Source organism: Equus przewalskii, chromosome 8 (genome assembly GCF_037783145.1).
Source record: "Equus przewalskii isolate Varuska chromosome 8, EquPr2, whole genome shotgun sequence".
Lineage (NCBI taxonomy): Eukaryota > Metazoa > Chordata > Mammalia > Perissodactyla > Equidae > Equus > Equus przewalskii.
In genome coordinates, this window is record NC_091838.1 from 54,533,981 (window position 1) to 54,551,441 (window position 17,461).

The following is a 17,461-nucleotide window of genomic DNA, read 5'->3' on the forward strand; positions in this document are numbered from 1 at the left end:
TGTTGATGCAGTAGATCTAACCTATAAAAATATTTATTCAAACCTGTTAGGGTGCTGGGGAAATGTATGATATTAGCTTTAAGAAAAGAAAAACTAAATTGTAAGAAATCATGCACCAATTAATTGACATTATTAGTAATGACTTTATTTTTTAAAGTGCATTGTAGATACTTGTCTCTTTATTTGCAGCATGGGTGAATAGTCTTTTGTAGACATAACCGGTTTCACTTGTATGGTCATTTCTGAGTCTTCACGTCATTTAACCTACTGGAAGCATTTGGAAAAGTTGAATACTCCCTCCTCCTTATAATACTGTCTTCAATTGCCTTCCAAGACACAATTTTCTCCTCATTTTTCTCATATGTTCCTAGCTACTCCTTTTAAGTCTGCTTTTTCTGCTTCCTCTTCATATTCCTGACCTGTAAATGTTGGGATGTCCCAGGGTTCAGTTCTTATAATTGTTTCATAATATGATTAAGTCTTGTGGTTTTAAATAGCATCTATATGGTAATTACTCCTGAATTTATTTTTATTTGGTTGAACCATATGAGATTTCTAACACTTGACCATTTTTTGATATACAAATATGATAATTTTATATGTTCAATGATTCAACCTAAAAGTGGTATGTGTGTATATATATATATTTCTGATATGTGAGCTTCTAACAAACTCCCTCTCTTCTCTCACAGCAGTCTATTGGCAAATCCTGTCAACTCCATCTGCAAAAGATATCCAAATCCAATCAGTCCTCACCAGGTTTAGGCTTCCACCTTAGCCCTAAACTGTGGCAGTACTCTCCTGACTGGTCTCCCTGCTTTCACTCTTGTCCTCTTATGGTCTATTCTCAACACAGTCGTCAGAGTCATCCTTCTAAATCATGAGCCAGAACTTGTCACTCCTTTGGTCAAACCCTTTAACTCTTTCAGAGCAAATTCCAAAATCCTTTCCCTGGCTTTTCAGGCATCACATGTTCTGTCCCCTTCTACCTCCTTGAGTTCATCTCCTTGCCCCGCATGCTCCCACCTTGCCTTTTAGTCTCCTCTGCATGAGAAACTCTCCTCCCACATATTTATGGCTCACTCCTTTATGCTTTAAGTGGCTCCAATGCCACCTCATCAGAGAGGTATTTCCTGACACCTCTACATAAAATAGCATCCCTCACTGTCACTCATTGTCCTTTTGTCTTGTTCAATTCTTCTTCATGGTACTTATCAGCACCTAATATGTTATATATTCATTTGTTTATATATTTATTTTCTGTCTCCTGCAACTAGAAATAAGCTTTACCCACCACAGATTTTTGTCCGTTTTCTTTGTGTTTTATCTCCAGTATAAAACAGTGCCTGGCACACAATATGCACTCAACATGTTGAATGAATGAGTACATGAATGAATGAACAATCTGGTTATAGTGATGGGGGCTTTTATTTAATGTTCAGGTTGGCACTACTCGTTCACTCATTGCCCTCTCTGCAGATTGAACGTTTTATCATTTTGTACATTACTGTCAGATGTCTCTGAATGCATCTTGCTTTTTGACAACAAAATGTCCCAGGCTTATCATGAATTTTTCTGCCACAAACATGGAATTGTATGTTCTTTAAGAAGTCATTTTTAAAAATAAATTATTTTAAAACATAATTAAGTACTAGTTTAAAAGAGCAAAACGTACATGCTTTTGAGATTTTTGCCAAAATTTCTTTTATCTCTTTTTATTATGGACACCAGTGTCTTTATTTATAGTATAGGAAACTTAGTATTGAACATTCATTTTCTTAATAGTCAGATAAATACAGATACTTGTGTATAATTTTAAAAGTCAAATAAGTATGTCACATAATTTAATGTGACTAAAAATAAGAAATACCAGAGACTTTAAAAACTTCATCCAAAATATTTAAGTGGAAAATTTTTATAGGTCCATATTTTCACAACAGTGTCTGGGGTTCATGGGAATAAGTTTATATAAAAAAGAAAATCAGTGCATTTGGGTCATAACACATTTCAGTTATACTTCTATATTATTTTATATTTAAATACATACTTTTATACTTATAAATATCTTATATACTATATAATCTATATTTATAAAGATTATATGTAGATCACAAATCAGATACAAATAACTTCTTGTCATTTTTGGCCTATCTTCAGGTTTTTTTTTATCCCTATAAAACACAAACAGAAAATTTAATGTGATACCTTTAGAGAAAAACTTAGGGCACATATCCAAATTATTGCATGGCTGAAAAATGCCATGTCTTCACCACCATTTTGTGTTATGAATAATTACCACATAGATGAAACACTTTTTTTCTGCATAACTTGATGGAAAGTAACCAATAAAATCACCAAATGTGGGAAATGCTTTTGCCAGAATTCAAACAGATGACTAGACGCTGGGACTTCTTACTTGGACTGGACAGATCCAGAGCTAATAATTCATTCCTAATGAACTGCTCGAGGGATTCCCAGGAATTTAACTGCTTCAGATTGACAATTTTCTAGGGAGCCAATAATACTAGAGGTTGCTACTTTGTGTGACTCATTAGTGCTAGTGTGTAAGCAGGAGAAAGCCCATCTGAGGCCATTTTGCTGTCAGGTTCATGAAGGAGCACAGGTGTTCTGGGACATTTTGGGCTCAATTTCAATCTGCCTTGGGGCAAGGCGTTCTTAGAATTTCCTACTGAACCTGCCTCCTCCGCTTTCTTCTCTTGGGCTGCCATTTTATTCTGGCAGCTGAGGAGCACAATTTCCTTTTCACCAGCCTTATCTGACTTTTCCCATGTTGCTCCCAGGGCCTCCTTCAGCTTGGCTATGTTGGCACTCTAGGGAATGCAGGAAAGTGGCAAATACTCCCCTGTATGTGGCCACATAGTCTCCATGTCCGGCCATTTCTGCCCCTCCTCAGTTCCTTAGGCCAGAGATTTGCTAATTCGCTCTGATAATTTCCCTCAGTTTGGTGGATTTTTTCCCAGTGTTAGCACTGTCTATTTAATATAATTCTCTCCTAACCATCTTTCACATTAAAAAAAAAAAAAAAAAAAACGAAATCCAACAACAAACAAAAACACCCCTTTAAGTGTTTTGCCATTTTCTGTGAAAGGAAGGTGGTGGTGATGGGCGAGCAGTCCAGCAGCTCCACACATCTACATTTTCAGCTCAGAAACTGTGATATCAAGGTGTGTGTGTGTGTGTGTGTGTGTGAGTGTGTGTGTGTGCATGTGTATCCCCATGGCTCCGGCAAGCCTCATAGCCTTGGAAATACAAGGATGTGTGCCAGCTTTCTTCTCCTCAATCAGTTTTCTTCATACCGGACAGTCAGTCATCTTCCCCTAGACTTGTGCTGCTCAAAGCCTCATCTAAGTGAGCTGATCTGGTAGTATCAGCATCACCTAGGAGCTTGGTGGAAATGGAAGAGTGCATGCCTCACCCTAGACCTACTAAATCCCATCATTAACTTCTGAGTCTATAATCATCATTTTCTGGTCATAAGGTTATAATTCTTTATAGCCACAGCTACTCTGAAAGTTGCCTGGAGATGTTCCTGGTATTAATATAATTGTAATTACTCTAACAATTCTCTCCTTTCAAACTTCTCTCTGTAGAACTTTAGGATTCCTTGGAAATCCTTCAACATGCTCCTTAGGGATGACGGATACCTACTGGGTGGAGTCCTCTCCTTCTTGAGACAACTTTTCAACCAGAGTAGCGATTGTAGATGAATTCCTAACCCCTGGTACCTGTGAATGTGACTTTATTTGGAAATAGGATCTTTGCAGATGTAATCAAGTCAAAATGAGTGTCGGCCCTAATCCAATAACTGATATCCATATAAGAAGAGGGATATTTGGACTTAGACACAGAGGAGACACAGTGGGGAGAACACCATGTGAAGATGGAGACAGAAATTGAAGTGATGGATCTAAAAGCCAAGGAATACCAAAGAGGAATGGCAAACACGAGAAGCTAAGAGAGAAGCATGGAACAGATTCTTACTCAGGGCCTCCAGAAGGAACCAACCTACTGACACCTGGATTTCAGAATTCTAGTCTCCAGAACTGTGAGAGAATAAATTTATACCATTTTAAGTGACTCGGTTTGTGGCATTTTGTTATGGCAGTCCTAGAAAACTAAAACAGTAGCTTTCCTTTGATTTGTCTTATGTCTGCATAACATGACACTTGCAGGAAGAATTGACTTACTTGTGAAATGTTTAGAAACCGTGACTCTCTTCCATTGATGGCGGTGATAGGTGAGGAAAAGCAGTGGGGCTCTTTGCCTCTGAATAAAACTCTTTTGTTAGAGTAGCAGTATGTTCTAAGTATTCTACAGTATTTCTAGTAATGTGTTTTTTCATTTGATAAATTTTAATTACTGTTCCCTGTCCTCGCTTCCATGGTCCATTCTCTGTACAGCTAGGACAAATTACAATTTCAATGATACTACGTTATACTGTGCTCAAAACCACTCACCTTCACAGACACCCTAGCTAATGGACCAAGGAAGTGCCTTGACTCTCCTTTCTTTCAAATGAGTTCCTTTCCAGAATAGTATACTGCCTGGGAAGCTAAGCAGGAGCCATTATTCCCAGATTGTTCTGGGGCCACTCATCAATCCCAAGAGGCCCAGCCGTGTTTTTTACTACAAGGTGCATGAAGTTCTTATGGAAATAAAACCAGTAGGCCCACCTTCCACTCCTGCCCCTTAAGGCATGCCTTGAATACGTTTTTTCACATATTACTAGAAATCACTGGAAAAAAATTTAGGTAGTATGCAAAATTTTGTTTTAGACACCATGAATAAAGATAAGTTGCTGTTTCGTTTGTAAGGAAAAAGCAGGCAGCATTATTGTATAATCTTATTAAGGGCAGTGTATCATTTCCAAATCCAGGAAGTCATAGTTTCCTACTGGTACTGGCTAAAAAGCAGTAGTTGAATGGATTAGTAGAGCTAATTAGATCCATTTAAAATTATTGTTTTTACTCTTTTCAATTAAGAGTATATTTATTTTCTTAGTAATATTTCAACACAGCAATTATAGTTTAAATAAACAAGTGAAAGAATGCAGACACTTATTCAAAAGAGATGCTCATAACATTGTTTTAAATTCTTAAAATTTATAGCTGTGTTCAGTGAATTCCAGTGGGATTTAGTGAGTTTATTTCCTTTTTGGTTTTAATTAGGAAACCCTACTGGAATTGTGGATAGCTGTACAAGCTAGAGGAATGGGTATGTTTTTACTTGATTATATTGGATGTTAGTGATTTTTTCTTTAATAAAATTTCAGTGATGTTATGGTATTAGTTGAGGTTTCTTTTTTCCTTAAGAATGGTAGAAATGAAACCAAATATTTACTTAAAGACATTTTGAATGTTGCAAAAGTATGTGCTTATTGAGAAAGTTGAGTTTTCTCTAAGAAAAAACCTCTAACTTCTATGTTTTGACTGCATATCAGTTTGAGATTGGGGCCTTGTGAAACTCCAACTAAACAAAATAAGTATTCAGAAAAACATTCTTTTATTTGTGGTGGTGAGCAGAGGCAAGACAGAGGGGAAAGGGCTTGGAATAGATGAACAATTTGCTTAGATTTTCTAGAAGGGCCACTTAGAAACTGTTAGGAGCATGGACTCAGCCACGAAACTTAGGATCCTCAGTGATTCATGGTCATTTTGGGGTTTCAACAGAAACTTTGTTCCTGCATAATTGTTGCTCTCTGACTGTGTATATATATATTTATATAAAATTGGTATATAATAATTATTATACGTAATACATATATTAGCTCTGCAGCTTCCCAAAAGATGGCAGTTGACATCCTATGTCTTGCCTCCTTCATCCTGAATCCCACACTGATTGCCCTAAGCACAGTACCTCATGAACTTTCTCCTCTTGAATTCTCACATTTCCGTCCTACTTGGACCTACTTTTACCAGAGTTGACTGACGACTTCCTTTGCTTACCCCCACCCTGTCCTCACTATTAGCCCTTATGCATGCCAGGTCTTTAGGCCACAATTCCATTATAAAAAGCTCTCGTAGATATTGACTTTTCCCTTCTCCTCTTTCATTTCATTGACTTAACCTAAATCTAGATCATTAGATTCTGGAGGAAAAAGGGATCTTAAGGATCAATTTACCTCACCTGATGAAGGCTATATAGCATTTCGAAGTTACACAGCTGTACAGGAACACTGCTAGAAGTACTTGTACTACATATTCCTCTCACATTTGTTAATATAATCATTTATAATAATACTTTATATCTTAGATTATTAAGGCATAAGATAATAGTAGAAATAAATCTGATAGTGATGTGACAATGTAATAATTTACTTATTGAACATATTTATTGAGCATATACTGTGTGTCAACAATTGATCTAGATACTGGGAATGAAGCTGGAAATAAAGTGGAAAAAAATCTCAATCTTCATGAACTTTGTATCCTTGTAGTGAAAGATGGATTCTAAACCTATACATAAATGAACTACACAATGGTTTGCTATGGTGCTGCAAATTCAAGTAGAGAAGGGGGAGGGGAAACATAGGGGGTTGTATGTTCCGGTGTGTGTGGAGTGAGCTGATGAAACCAAGGCTTTGGAAGTGAGGAAACTGAATATACTGGAACGGAATCAAAGAAGCATATGTCCTTTTTGACTTTATTTTTGCTAATGAAGAAGGATTAACATATATAATCCTTCGAAAGTTTTTTTTCTTCCTCCTGATATGAGCAATGGAAAATTGTGGCAGAGAGTAATGTAAGGAAAGGATGTTTTTACCCTGGCTGCTACCCTCATTACCTTCGTTTTTCTTTGAGGATCTCATTTCTCAAAAAGGCATGATTCACCCGTTGACACGGCAATCACTAGGTAAGTTAATTTAAATCTAGAATTTGCATTTCTTCCTTTTCAAGAACTGAGTTCCTTACTTGGAGGCAAAGAGTGTTTAATCAAGGCTGCATGTAAGAGAAAAAATAAGATGCAGAAGAGACCTAGAGCTGCCAGAGCCTCAGCTCAAATATTCATGTACTGAACGTTCAAGGAGAGAGCTACAGCCTGGAAACCCCTTTACTGTGGGAAACTGGAGAGGGAATTGGCACTGATGCCTTGGAAAACAGAGAAATAAGTACTGACTAGTTCTCTCTGGAACCGAGTGAGTGGCATACTGTTTCAAAACTGGGGCAAAAACTCCTTGAGTTAAGTAAGAGTGATTAAATAAGGGAAATAATGTTTCCCAATTATTTCTCTTAACGTGTGTTTGTGTATACATACCATAGTAGGGGAGGAATACATATGTTGAATTTCCCTGGTGTTTTTCCTGCTTCTCCTATGATTTCTCTTTCCTTTCCCAACTCTCTTCTTCTCCCTGCTCTTAATGTTAATGTTGTTTGGGGTTCCATCCTTTGGTCACTGCTCTCCTCCTTCTACCTCCTCTCCCAGGTAATTCTGCCCGTTAACAGGGATTTAGTTGTCACCTAAGGAGAGATGACATCCCAATCTCTCTCTCTCTACCTCGCTTCTCCGATCACTAGACTAGTAACATTGCACTTGTATGTCATATGGGCACCTCAGATACCTTAGGTAGGGAAATCAATTAACCACCTTTGCTCTACAGATTTGTTCATCCTTTTTAGTCTCCATTTCACTATCCATCGCATCTCCCAAGCTAGATACTCAAGTCATTGTTGATTGATCCCTTTCTATCATCAGTCAATCCCTGCTATTGCCAGTTTTATGTCCCCAAAATATTTTAAATTTCTTCCTTTCCACCCATACGGCTCTACCCTAATTTAGAGTCTTATCTCATCTCCCTTCCTTCCCCAACTCCATCCATCCTCCACATTTCTGCTGGAGAGATCTTTGAAAATGCAAATCTGACCATGTTGGTATCCTGCTTTGATCATTTCCCATAATTGACTCCCTTTATAATCAGGCTTTTTATTACTTAAAGTTTAGCTTTATGTTGCTATATAATGCAATACTCATTTTGGAAAGAAATCCAACAAGTGCATAAAAATGATAGCACTATAAAATCCAAGGATTGAAAGACTCTTCAAGGGTCACCAGTGGAATATCTGTCTCCTCTCTGGAGGTATCCAAGCAGAAGCCATGTGTAAAAGGAGAAGAACTAAAAATGGAGAGAATTTAAGTCTCAGATATAATTTGATCTCAGTGAACTCTCAGCCTCCTTTCAAACCAATTCTGGATTGTTTGGAGAAGTCCAACTCATTTTCTTGACCCAGCTTAATGACATTTCCTTCATGAAGTCTTCCCTCATCCTTAGTTAGAAGTGATTTTTTTTTTTTTTACTTTGTTTCCTACTTAAGGACAGAACATATCTTTTCACTTTTGACACATGGAATGCACTCACTAAGTGCTGAATGAATATGTGGATACAAAAGAGCATAAAGTTTTTTAAGTTCTAGTTTGTATTATTTTTGTTGGTATAAATGTCAAGACCGCAAACTTTACCTTCAAGGGGACTTTAGTTCAAATCCTGGCTCTAGTACTTACTAGTTTTGTGATGTTAGAAAAGGTGATTGATTAATGACTGTGAAGCTTGGTTTCCTCATCTGTTAATTGGAAATACTAATTTCTGCTCTTAGGATTTTAATAGTGATTTAAAAAAAAGTCAACTTGTGAAAGCTTGAGAAATTTCAATCACTTTTTTACAAGTTCACTTCTCATTTACTGAGCACTTACCGTGTCAGCAGCTACCCAGCTTCCTACTGTAATTGATCTAATCCTTACAAGCAACCTTATGGCTGGTGCTATTACCAGCACTATAGATGAGGATGAGAGGCAGAGAGAGATTAAGTAAAATTCCCAATATTTCACAAATAGTAAATAGTATATCCAGGATGTGAACCCAGCTAGTCTGTGTGCAGATGCCAGGCTCTCAACCTCTGTGTTTCTCAGACTCAGCAAATTGTTCCTATTGATTATTTATCTGCCCAAAAAAGATGGTAACCAGCCACAGGGATATCCAGTAGGTCTGGTCCAAAGGAACTGTGAGCCTTTGGTGGACAAATTCCTTTGTATTTCACTGATAAATCTGCAAATGAGCAGATGGCTCCTTGGAGGAATGGAGGAGCAACTTCCTAGAGATTTAAACAAAACTATTGATTAATCATGTTCAGATCTTTAGAAGACTTAACTGAATTAGAAAGACTCATTAACAATATATTGCTATTGAAAGAGAATGAAGTAAACTCTAACTTGTAGGGCATAACACGGTGGGTAGAAATAAAGCCCAAAGAACAGCAAACATAGACTCAGTTAAGTGCACATTTTTACCTGTTCCTTGCTTACATGATTAAGTAACTGCTTCCAAACGGTTGACAGTTTGGTCATAACCAAATCCCACTAATCATAGGCTATGTACTAGAAAACTCATTTAGACACCAGGAAAAAAACCCCCAGAATTGCATGATCTAATGAGGTTTTCCCATCTCCAATATCTGTGAAACATGTTATTTAGTAATACTTCAGAGATGCATATGTAATTTGAAGTAAATTAATATTATAACCAGAAGTTTCTATTTTGGGTCCCAAATCCAATTGCAGTTGGTATGGCATGTTTGTCCTTGTGTGCCTGCCTGGTTACCAGGAAAAAGTCTGCCCTGGGCCCTGGGTTATGCAGGAGACAGTACTTTGTCTGAGCCTGTTGAATGCTTGCATTACTGAGTGACTGAGGGACCTCTCGTGGGTCACAGCACTGCTCAGACTCTCCAGCTCACATCCTTACTGTCCATTCACTCATTTGTTCATAGTAGATGTTCAATAACTATTTGTTGAATGAATGAAAAAATAATCCCTTAGAAAAACAGTTACTCCACCCCACTCTGAGGAGGTTGGGTGAGCAGAGCAGCAACGCTGGGATGAAGAACTAGACACCCTTTTGAGAATATTTTTGAGAGTGACTTGATCAAACTCAGCATAGAAGCTGGTTAGGGGAATGGAATGTGTACTGTGTGAGGCAAAAGCAATCTGTTTCTGGGTTTTGAACAGCTATCTGGGGCAGAGTTCTGAACGTACATGACATAGCCTCAAGAATTACTTGTTTGACAACATCGTGTATGAGTGGGGCTTTTATAGGCAAAGAGACATGTCTTCAGAGGAAATCACCAACTAGGTTCTGAAGTCTTTATAAAAACTAGACAGTGTTTAATAATGATAGGGAAATCAGGAGAGCATGGAGATTTCACTAGCCCAAGAGAAGAGCTTGGAGTTTATTATCCATGATATGACACAGCTCCCCATCAAAGGGGTCAGCTTTGTAACTCTTAGCAGGCTGGCAAAGTCCAGGCCATGGAACTTTGCAGTAGTTCATGAAAATGAAGAATAGAAGCTTTTTTGGGACAAGGCAATTTTGTGCCTTTGGCACTGTAGGAATATTGGCTTGGGACCATGAGCTTTTTAGGGGCGCATGAAAACATTTGAGGACCGAAAAAAAAAGTGTTGCCTTGGAATATGAAAAGACAACAGCAAAATTGAAATTAATAAATGTTTAATTCAATGTATACAAAGTATAACATCATGTTATTCTTTTACTTGTTAAATTTCTTACTAATTAAATTATTGATTTTGTTTGGAAACAATTTGTAGATTGGGTTTTTTTTACCTTGCCAAAATTCTCAAGAATAAATGATGACTATAGAAAATTTATTATGTGTACCACATAATTTCTAAAACAAAGTTATAAAGATCTTTCAAAAATTTTACAGCAAAATATATTAATTATTTTTAGCAAAGGACGTAGAAGCATTTTAATATATTTGATACAATTGTAAGGTTGCCCAAGGCTCACCTAACTTGAATTAGAGTGTGATGCTAAGCGACAGAAAGATGTCCATACAAACAGCATCAGGGAAGTTCAAGAGAAAGCTTCTGAGGAATCTAACTGATAGGCAGAGCCTAGAGATGGAGACTAGGCAAGATGGGCCACCAGGGAAATTTGTCAGTGAGTATCCGGCTTTCCTCCCACACCATGAGAGAACTGGCAAAAGCAAGTCATGGCCCCAGCCCAAGAAAACTAAAACTAGGGTTTAGGGTCAGAGCTTTTTTTCTGAGGAATAAGTCAGATACTGGATTACTATAAGCTAGCACAAGATAAAAGCTGGCCTTGGCAGGAAGTGTGACTTACTTATGAGTCCCAAGAGTTTTAAGCCAGAATTCAGTTTCTCCCCTGATCAGGAACAGGTCCCAGAGCTTGGGGAAGGATGTGCATGTGGGGATCAAGACAGTCAACAAATATTTATTAAGTACCTACTGTGGGTCAGTGACTATGCTAAGTACTGAGAGTACAGTAGAGAAAAATCCAGATGCTAACTCCTAGGCTACAGTGCTTACTCTCTAATGAGAAAGACATTGAACCAAAAACAAGTGGGATAAGTGCTACTGAAAAGAAGTATATTGTGCTAAGAAAGTAGCACAAAGACTGTGGGAGCAAGAGACCCAGACAGGGCATTACAGAAAAATCAGAAGTAAAGCATGCTTAGAAGTAGGGACCTTATTGGTAGAATTTTCTGCCAGCAGAAGACATCACAGCAGAAGTTGCTAGAGGGCTGGACAGGAGCTTGACATGGGGACATGGATGTGAATTTTGTGGGACTGCTGCATCAATCAAGGCTGAAGAGCTCTCAGTTAGCCTGGCATGGACAAGATCTTTCTCAGGGCAGTAGGTGACACTGAGACATGCTCTCCTGGAATATGTCTGAGGGACTCTGGATTACTGTGCTTTCTCTCATGAACGAGCTGTGATTTAAAATGTTTCTCTTTTACTAACACTCCCTCATAGACACTGTGGCTACCAAACTCGCAAATAATCAGTTAGTGTCAGCCTTTTGGACTGTCCAGTCGAGAAATCTGTCCTTTTTAATCTTTAACATGTAACTTAGGCCCCTGTAGCTTCAGGCATCCCTAACACATGTTTAATTCTCTAGAATTATAAATAAGTTGTATTCAGCACCAATTAACATCATCATCAAAAATATTGTGCATGGCACACATCTCATGCAAGCAGCAAGCACTGACTGTACAGAGTACTCTCAACTGGAACCCACCCAGCCCTAATGACTTCATGCAGAGAAAATAAATACCAGTAAGCAGGCTGCTTGATCTGGGTAAAGTAGACTTTTTTTTTTTTGTTTTATTTTCTTTTTCTACCACCAGCAGTCCTTAGCACAGTGACTTACTCATGAAATATTTGCTAAAATGGAAAGTGTACAGAATTTGGTACACTTTGGTACACATTGGTATATTTTTTCCAATGCCACATTTGATTTTGAAAGTCAACCAGTCCAAGGCGAATCACCTACAGTTTTTATTGTAGAGATAGTACCCCTGTCCCTTTGCCTTCCTCCAGAGGGGAGACTTGAAATGTGATAGTGCAGTCATTGTACCAAGCATGTTCCAGCTGAAAGACCTTTGTGTAGGTGCTTTGAGTCTCAGAGAAAGGTGTTCATTGTTCATCTCTCATATTGAAGATTAGCTCACCGGTAGGGTTGTATCCCCAAGAGACTGAAATGGCTGTGGTCTGGGAGGCATGTGAGAAGGCTTTCTTTTGGTTTGTTGTGAGAGCCTGTTTGCAGGGCCTGGTGTTTATAGTGCCACCCTTCTTCAGGCTGCTCGTCAAGATGAGTTGGCTCATGTTTGTTAACTGCACACCAGGTTCCTCTGTCGGCGGGTGTTCTGTTCCAGAATTCCATAGTTATTGAGAAATGGACTATGTCAACACAGGGTTTTATTGTGTTTTGAGGCCCCTTGGGGCCTCTGACAGCTGTTCTCATTTTGCAGAGCAAACTGCTGCTGAAGGTTTGGCAAAGGTTAATTTTTAAATGGATTCTATGCTGCTATATGTGGCATCTTCTTGGTATTTGAATCAGCACATAACCCCATCGTTAGATCATTTTTTTTTTGATGAAATTTTTGTTGGTCACCTTTAAAGCTGCATCAATCACTTGGTAATGGAAAAAAAGTCAATGTAATGATCTGCTTTGAAAATAAACAGTATAACTTGACTTTGGCGTCGAGAGCCTATTATCATGTGGTAACATCATTCTATTCCAATGACATTATCTGCTAAGGATATTATGATGGTGGAAAATATTTCAGTTTGTTATCGGAACAATAAAGCTGTGATATTTAATTACAGAGAAGTATCGTTAATTTGGGGAATCTGGTATGTTGACTGTCACAGTTTACTCATCAGAAGCCTGGGTGTTGGTAATCAAATTTGAACAGAATATTATTTAATGACCCACCCATGTTATTGATTCAACACTTTCCCTCACTTTCCTAAGTCTTATCTTTTGAAATTTGAGTTCTTCCATTAAACTTGCTGACTAACATTAATTAATGAGCTCAGTTAATACACTGTAGTCGTAGAAAATAGAGAAGGGCTAGAGAATGGAGAATAGCATCTGTGACCAGTTTTTATTTTTCAAGGGTGAAACCTGAATGAATGAGACAGCAATGAAAGTATTTCCAAGTTAAAATGTTAACAAAGTAGGGGAAGTGCATTCTCTCTCTCTCTCCACATATACGTCCTACACACACACATATACAGTGTGTTGAAGAAATTAAAAATAAAACAAATAGCCCTATGATTACATACAGAAGGCAGCATTGGGATACGATTTGAAAGGCAATGCAGAGTGCTTCCTATTCTATAGTAACTTTCCTGCTTACAATCGGTTGTACCATCCTACCTTCTTAAACGGCCTTCAGTTACAGCCATTGGCTAGCCAAGAAATAGGTGAGTGCCTTTTGCTGAGTACTTACTATGTGTCATACATCATGTCTGATCTAAAAGAGAAGTAGAAATGGATAAGACATAGATTGTCCTCAGGGAGCTCTCCATCTCATGGAAGAGAGACACAACAAATAACTGTGCTTGGTGTTCACATGTGATCAGAGAAGGGAAAAAGGCCACTAGAAGTGGGGAAAGGGTGAAGAGATCCACACCACACTTACTCCTATCTCAGTGGTATATTAGGAAGGACTGGTTAATCAGAAAAACAGAAAATCCTACAATTCCCAAGCTGGAGGAAACTCAGGAAGCAGAGTTCTTCCTAGTTTGACAGTGAAACGGCTGAACATCTGGGCATCACAGTGGTTTTCCCAAGGTCACAGAGCAAGGTGGTGGCAGAGCTAGGACCAGAGCCCAGGCTCCTGACCAGTGTTCTTCCTACCACACCACACTCCTTCCAAAGTTCTATTTCCAGCCTGGGGTCAAGGGGATTGGAACTCTGCCATGGAAGAAGTTGCAGGGGGAGACTTGGTCTACTTCACAATTTCCTTTGGTCACAAGTCCCAAAAATGTGACATGTGAAATCTTGATGTTTTCTTTTTATTTATCTGGGGGCAAAGGATAGATTCCAAGGGTAACCTGGCTAATGGAAAGCTGTTTCTGCAGCTGAGCCAGAGATGCTCAGTGCCTTGGTTTTGGCTCCTGAAACATTTTGAGTCACTACTTGGAGTATTCCCAGATTCACAAAAGTGCCACAGGAACCACAAAGCAGAACCTTTGTATATGTGGAAGGTTGGGAAGAATGGAGGGGGTTGTATTGAGGGCTACCACCAAATTCACATGGGAGTTGAGTTCTTAAACAGAATATAAGAAGACAAAAATGCCTTTTGTTTCTGGCAGGGGGCCACAATCAGCCTCAAGGCTGGTGACAGTAAACTGTGAAGAAAAGTAGCCCAGGCTGCATTTGAACTGGCACTGAGAAATTTGGGCAATCGACAGAAATATGACCTTTCTGGCTTGTACTTCTCTTCTTCAGCTCAGTGCCTTTTATAGGCTCTTTTGGTATAGATAGCAAGCTGAAAGTTCCTCTTTCATGAACTTTTTAGGTAGAATGTATATCTGAAAGAAACCATTCAAAGTGGGGGGTGAGTAAATGTTGGTGGTGTTACATTTTAAAGGGAAGCTTTACTTTGTTCCTTCTTTCTAACTTTATTTAAAAAATATATAAATTTACAGAATTATCTCTGGCAATTAAAGAGCCTCAATCCCAAACCAAAACAACTGAAGCTGGCCACAAAGGTGTGCACATCACTGGTAATTCTGTATAGAAAACAAAAGGAAGAATAAATGTAGGTCTGGTTACCACAAACTCATCTCATGTCAACACATGGCTTTGTGATACAGAAAATAGCATATAGGTAAAAAATGCCTTGGAAAAATACAAATTCTTTAAATATGGAATATATTGATTTTACTTAATCCAGTCAGCAACATTTATATATTAATGCACGAATGTGTAATATTAACATTTATATAGGAGGCAGTGTGTTGAAAGGAAAGTAAGGCATGCGAGTCAGACCTATGAAGGTTAGCATCCTTAGTCAGCCCTGGGAAGGTTACTTAATCTTTTTGAATCTCAGTTTTCTCATTGGCAAAAGAAGAAATTTCTTCATTTAAAAGCCTCGGCATAGTACTTTCTGCATTATGAGCATTTTGTAAATGTTTTTCTTTCTTAATTTTCTTTCTTAATTCCTGTCATAATAAACCAGTGAGGATGTGATTTTGAAAGCTGTCATCATCCTCTTTTTCACACCCACCAAGAGCACTTTTACAGTTGGGTCTCTTGATGGGCATTATAAAATTCTAACATAGAGAAAAGCTGTCAGAGGCCCAGTTGGAAGGGAGGCCCCAAGAGAGGGTATCGGTCTCATCTGAGAAGAAGAGGAAAATCAATCAAGGGCAAAGTTGTGAAGAGAGATAAAGAAACCAAGACACACATCTTTCCATTTGGTGATATCAGTCAGTGTTCCAAAGGCAGGGCCATCCTATCTTTTAATATCAAAACGGGGATGCTTTTGAAAGTGAAAAAAGACAGGGAAAAAAATGCCAAATTAGGTGGGATGCTGGGAGAACAGACATACATCTGGACTGTCCCGAGCAAACCAGGACATAGGATCATCTTGTCTGTAGGAGTCCCATGGGCCTTAAGCAGCATGGTGTCACATAGACCTCAGCCAGAATCCCCACTGGGTTCCTAATGGTTACACCTGCCATGATCGGTTATGCCTCAACTTAGCTATTTGTGGAAGGGTGTTAGTGAAAGCTATACCTCAGGGCTGTACTAAGGATCAAAGAAATACATCTAAAGTACTTAGTATAAGCGGTGTGGAGTAAATAGGGATTGTTAATTTTTTTTTTAGATTGGCAGCTGAGCTAACAACTGTTGCCAATCCTGTTTTGTTTTTACTTTTGCTTTTTTCCCCCAAATCCCCCCAGTACATAGTTTATATTTTTAGTTGTGGATCCTTCTAGTTGTGGCATGTGGGATGCTGCCTCAACATGGCCTGATGAGCAGTGCCATGTTCGCGCCCAGGATCCGAACCGGTGAAACTCTGGGTTGCCAAAGCAGAGCGCGCAAACTTAACCACTTGGTCATGGGGCTGGCCCTGGATTTTTATTTTAAGTGCATAAGGCACACAGAAAGTCTGCATGGGAAGGGCCTGAGAACAAGGAGACAAAAAAATTTCCCAAAGGGAAAGAATCTTCCCTATCCCAGAATTCGACATGACAAAACTCGGAACATGAGGCAGTGGGAGAGAGAAAGGCAATTTACTGGCATCTTATGCTAGTTGCTGTTAATTTTGCACTTCATTAACTAACTTTATTAAGTATTTTTGCCAGATATATCATTGTTATATATTTTTAATCTAATCAAAAACATACTTATCTAAAACACCGTGGACAGATCAGGGATCAAGAGGGAATAGGTATGTTTGTGGGAAGAACTTTTGCCACACATATAGAGGCTGGCAGGTTAGAAGAGCTCAGCTGCAAAGGTCTGGGATTAATTGCTTCCCCTTCCCTAAATGGTATAAATGGCCATGCAGGCTTTGTATCTTCCTGCTAAGGAACCAATCCTCTCCTTCGCCCATCTCTCCATTAGGAAGAAAGCCTTTTTGGTGGCCGGCCTGGTGGCGCAGTGGTTAAGTGCGCACGTTCTACTTCGGCAGCCCGGGGATCACCAGTTCGGATGCCTGGTGTGGACATGGCGCCGCTTGGCAAGCCATGCTGTGGTAGGTGTCCTACATATAAAGTAGAGGAAGATGGGAACAGATGTTAGCTCAGGGCCAGTCTTCCTCAGCAAAAAGAGGGAGATTGGCAGCAGTTAGCTCAGGGTTAATCTTCCTCAAAAAAAGAAAAAGCACTTTTTATTTATAGCTAAATAAGCACACACATCAGACACATACATACACGAACACTTACTTTGATTCATTCCTTCAAACCAGCCAGGCAACACTTTTAAAAATGCATCAGTGTTTGTCAAGACGGCTAAACCTTGAATAGGTATCCAAATACCTGCTCAGTGTAAATGCTACGTCCTCAGACAACATCATCCTGAAACACATTAGTTGTAAAATAACGAATGGCTCTGAATATTGTCATGCATGATTGTTCAGTTATCAGAATGTGTATTCACGTTTGTCG

General features: G+C 38.8%; 1 long non-coding RNA gene across 1 annotated transcript in view; it reads left to right on the forward strand.

Annotated features, from left to right (window-relative positions):
- The window catches only part of LOC103550448 (uncharacterized), a 75,370-nt gene extending 68,942 nt beyond the window's left edge, over positions 1–6,428 (forward strand). The window contains exon 4 of the long non-coding RNA XR_544789.2: positions 3,612–6,428. This is a non-coding gene — a long non-coding RNA (uncharacterized lncRNA). The remainder of the gene's footprint in view (positions 1–3,611) is intronic.
- The last annotated feature ends 11,033 nt before the right edge of the window (positions 6,429–17,461 follow it).